Source organism: Lepisma saccharinum, chromosome 25 (genome assembly GCF_977018435.1).
Source record: "Lepisma saccharinum chromosome 25, izLepSacc3.1, whole genome shotgun sequence".
In the NCBI taxonomy this organism is placed as follows: domain Eukaryota; kingdom Metazoa; phylum Arthropoda; class Insecta; order Zygentoma; family Lepismatidae; genus Lepisma; species Lepisma saccharinum.
In genome coordinates this window covers 56942347-56947983 of record NC_139253.1, presented here as the reverse complement: position 1 = coordinate 56947983, position 5637 = coordinate 56942347, and positions in this window count along the sequence as shown.

Genomic DNA, 5637 nt, shown 5'->3' with positions numbered 1-5637 from the left:
AGTGTATTTATGTTAAGTGAACCAACCTAACGGACCTAACATAACGTCACATCGCAAGGTTGTCCTCACGCTGTGCGATAAGGAAGACAATCGAAGTTAAGGCCTCCCTTTTTGCACAACTATAAGACAATCTTGAACAATAAAATAACCAAGAACCATATATATTTCCTAAACAAATTTAAGAGAAACAAACTAAAATAATGAAATTAATCTACAGCTATTAAAAAATAGAAACTTCAATGTCCAAAAATAAAATGAAAATCATAAATACAGATGAAAACACAAAATAAAGACAGTTTAATCCTAGTGGAAATTAGCATCTATATCTACGTTAAAAACCAAAGTTCACCTGGCAATAATGTGTGTTTACAACATGAATGTGAATACAAAAAGAAAGCTATGGCAAGTAATGTAAGAAAATTTTTATTATTTCTCAGAACAGCAACATCTTATGTGAAAATGCACAGTGCCAAATCGAAGCTCTAATTACGTACTACGGGTGAACATATTTTTTGCGCCGAAATGGTAAACACAAGGGTTGATTGTGCAGTATAGCCAATTCCAAATTGTGTTCGAAATGTTCTTGAGGTTGGTTGGTTGATTTGGTATTTTAAGTCCACCTTATGCACAGCTTATGCACAGCTATACCATTGTGCCATCGGTAAGGCCCTCTTGAAGTTGCGAAACAATATCAGGATCTAGATTCAAGTAATTTTCCATAATGATCTTGACATGATATGGTCACCAAAAGAATTGTTTGACTTCAATGTCCTTAAATTACTTTCGATATTACCTTATATAGCCAGTCGTTATCATAAATTACTATTTTACTATCTTAGAAAACGTTCAATTTTCAATTTCTGTAAGTATTAGTCGAGTATGTATCCATTAGCCTCTCTAGGCAACAATCATTGGCTGATGATTCCTAACAATATAGAGTCCAGCTTAATTGAAAAAAACAACGTAACAATTTTTGCGTACTGTGCAGAAAATGTGAAAGGAAGGATTCGTTGTGTATGGTTTCGTACATATCTGAGATTATGTCACTAGATATTGGATGCAATTTGACAAGTTGATAAGAGTTGGGTTATCTACAGTATTCTATTTAGAAGGATAAACCATAAAGTCTTTATTATTATTATTAATATTTTAAAATTATTTCTTCACGTGTGTTGCGGAGAAGGTTATAGTCAAGTAGTGAGAACTTGGTGTTTTCAATTTGCGAAGCTCCTTTATATCTCCTTCAACTTTTTTTCTTTTGTATAAGTAAATAATTTTAAGCACTACTTTATCTATTGTGGCGAATGTAGTCAGAGATGGATGTAACATAACGAAGTGAGGATGTCAGAACATATAAAATTTATTTCTATGTTAGCTGCTTCAAAATAATTACAGTTCAAAATGATCTCAGACGATTTCCAGCTAAAAAGAAATAAACGTGTTGGCTGAACATTCATTTCTATTACAATACACTAATGTTCTGTGCTACTAGATCGATATATCCATATTGTGTTGCATGATTTTTTAATTATAGTCACACATAACATTTGTAATGTATATTTCTTTTGTTAAAAAGAGCAGGAATTCAATGACAAACGACCATAATTCAGGTACGTGTTGTTCGTATATAACTGTCATCAATTGTTAGAATTAGAATGGACTAGGACTTACTGAGTACCCAAAAATCAGCATTTAAATTAATATTCGATTTATATTGAAACCATAATCCTATATCCTAGTTAGGAAACCCACTTGAATTAACGTGAAAACCTTGCAGCGTTCTGAGAGAATAAACTTTTTCAATGCAGTGGAATGAAATAGGTCGAGCTACTTCGATAAGGAATTTTATGCGTCATATACTTTTATCGTTGAACAAGAGAACAATATTTTACCTCGTTGCTTCTCGTTTCGAAACCTTATCACATTTTATGGCGTTCACTCCAGTAGAAGCTTTGATTTATCTTAGCTGACTTTAGTCGGATGGCAACCGTTGTCCTTGAGCAGCAATGCATACAGTGGCGTGGGGGTTAGAAGTGGGCGAGTGTGCGCGCATGTGTAAGATAAACAAATATAGAGAAAGGGAGGACAATTGGTGAGGAGGCATGTTTAAAATCAAGATTCATGTGCAGAAATTTAGTTACGATTTCGACTGAATAATAAATTTCCCTTATCCTCAATAAATGTCAAGAGGCTATTTTTTTGGGTACATTTAATCTTAAAATATTTTTCTTATACGGAACAACACCTTCACCAAATTTGAATATTATGTTGAGCCTGAAGGGTTCTCACTGTAGTGCAAATTTCAGATGTTTCCTGCGTCCCCCATTTGGGAATACAGAGCGCTAAACTTTTATTATTTTCAAAATTTTTAATTTTTGGGAACTTACACACCTCATACGTTAAACAATTTTTGGATTTCGCACAGTAAAGTTAAGAAATATGGATAAGGCGTATTGCCCCCTTTATGATTATTTTGTTCCCTGAAGATGAGAAATTGTGAAAATAATTCTATCGGATTTATTGCAGTAACACTGGAATCTTCTAATGTGGAAGCAAAAATAGTAATAAATAAAAGGAAGAGCATATTTGTTTGAAGAAAATGTTTTTCGAATTATAACATATGGAAATATAGAACACAAGTTACAGCGATTTTCGAAAAGGTCTGAAAACGTTAAAATCACCGCACGGCGATGATTAAAAATGGCTGCCAGATCCAAACGCAAGCCCAAAAATATTTTCAATGTCGGGTTTGAACTCTTCAGAGATGTAGAAATAAGTGATTAAATTATTGACATTTTTAAAAATGGCGAAGCGAAAAATTAATTCAAAATTGGTGAAAGTTGTATGGAGTGACCTGAAAGCAAGCGATCGAAATCAAGTCTCTGCGCAAGTACTTACTCGAGACGGCTCGACCAATGTACAAAGCGAGGGAACGGGATTGCGTGAAAGGTGAAAAACGACTGTAGCTATCAGCCTTTGCAGCAGCGTGTACTGCATCGCTCCGCCCACTCGCTTTCTCCCCTTCTATACAGTCATGTGTGGACTTACTCCAGAGATTTCGGAGATAGATTTGTTTTTGCATGTGGTCGTGATTCTCGTTTAAACACTAGAAATTTGATTTTAATCGAGTGGAGTTGAGTTGGTGTTTTAACTTCAGTTTATGATCAGTAAGGCTAATCGGAACTTGACCTACAGTTTAAAGTTGGATCCGAACCACTATGAGCCTCCACCGGGTATCGAACCCGGGACCCCTTGATTACAAGGCGACGACGCTACCATTGCAACATCGGGGAGACCCCGCTTTTGCTGTTAATGTAGATTTTCCTAAAATATCGCTTTATGAGTAACCGCAATTGTAATGAATTACCTTTGAAGTTCATATTAGATGGATTCTGTGGCTGAGTGGTCTGCGTAACGCGTTACGAAGCGAAAAGTCGCAGATTCAAACTCTAGATAAAGCAAAGATGTGAAACTTGATTGTCCTTATCGTAAGTTTAATCTCCGTTTTTCTTAATAATTGCTATAAACCCAATAAGAAGGATAGCAAAGCATCATAAAATAGCTGAAAAAGAAACAAATATATAGATCCTCAGATTGACAGGTACCCCTCCACGTGAGTTACTTTCAAGTCATTCGGACTCTCCTATAGGAACGCTGCTTTATTATGGTTGGTTGATTTAGTGTTTGAAGTCCACTTTATGCACAGTAAGGCTAATCCGGACTGGACCTACAGTTTAAAGTGGAATCCGAACCACTATGTGCCTCCACCGGGAATCGAACCCGGGACCCCTTGATTTCAAGGCGACGACGCTACCACTGCGCCATCGGCGAGGCCCTGCTTTTAATGTTTATATGTTCAGGATTCTCCTATATAACGGCCTCTTTCCGATCTCAACATTTTTTTAAGAACATTTTATACGCATGTAAATTATATTTTGATAAATAACTACCTCTGCAAATGTTAAAGAAAATTTTAATTTAAAAGGATTGCTAAAATTTAAAGAATAATGGTAATATATTACTTTTAAATTATGAATTGCCAGATAGCCAGAAAGTAAAATTTTTCCCTTAGTAATCTCCAACAGTGTAAATTCACTTAGCAACGAAATCAACCCTTCCCAAGTACCTCCAAGTCAGGGTCTTAACCCGTTGGATAACGACTTAGCCATGAATTTGCTATCTGAGGATCACTTCGGAAACCTGAAAGGGTGAGAGGTCTTAACCTAAGCCCAAACCATGACCTTTCGACTGATAATCACTAGCAGAATGAGTAATAAGGCGACCCAGGGTCTTAACCCAGGTACCTTTTTCTCACCGCTAACAAGATTTTTGGTCTTTTCACAGGAAACAGCAGCATTTAAAAAATCTACGCAAAAGTTACGTCTCAGAATAGCGGTATCACAAAAAGCTGGTGATATCAAAATATAGATTTGTGATCAGAAAAAAAGCAGCTGCATCATCATAAAAATATATCCGATAATAGAAAACAAGCCGTACGAGGATTAGAACGTAAGATTCCAACCTGTATATCTGGCAACGGACTAGGTGTTGCTTAGCCTTCACGAAAGAGTCCGATACAAAAAGGAAACGTTACCTGTGGTGTCCAAAGGAGCTCGACGCGGGTACGTGACAAGATAAAAACTGTTACCAATTGCAAGACACTCAGAGCCAGTTAGCACGTTAAAAGTTATTCATGTAACAAATGTTTATTCATAAATTTGATTTATTTATAAATATTACTTAGAGCAAAGGTTATATGTTAATCTATATCAGAATTTAAATGTAACATTCGAAAATTAACATTCTTTCTTCCCATCTAACATCCGAATAAATCTCTATACTATATTGCGAATGGGTGGATACAATGAGAGGGAAATTGGATGTAAAAAAATCTATTATTTTTTTATTTCAGGGGTTCTAAAGCCATGTTAAAGAATAAACCCAAATTCCTAGACAAAACCGTATCACTAATGTAGATTCATTAAGGAAGAAATTTTCCGATATGACAGATTGTTTTATTCACTAGAACCTGGAATACCTATAATTTTGATACGATTAAAGGTATTTATGTAAATAACAGAAAATATAACGTCTTCGTCATGTTAAAACTGCTGTATGAAGGAGTTGAAGTGGTAGTTATTGTCACGACCGGTGCATTTTTGTCTTTTATGACAGCAACTAAGCAAGATTTTGCTGTGAAACAACGAATCCAGTGTGTAGCCGCAAGTACCTAAAATACTATGTGAAAAGGTGAAAACATTTCGTATCTTCATAAAGTACTGGTTATGTTCATGATTTTTGAAGTGCTGTATCGTCGTGATACTAACAAGGAATATATATATATGAGTAAAACCCAGCCCCATAAGCCATGGCGAACGCGGAGATCACTAAGAGGATACGGAAGTTGCTATACGACATTTCCTTTGGAGACGGAAGTTACTAGAGCCATCTAACCGCTTGGACGAAAACTAACAGCCCTAAACTGATGGACAGTTAATGGGATCTGCCCTGTCAAGGTTGCCATTAGTCCATGATCAGAGGCTAACTCATAAAACGATCGTATAGATTCAAGGGATGTACTTTATAAAGTATACTTGGATTGCATTTTGTGTAATACTGCGTTATGTCGTGTGTACT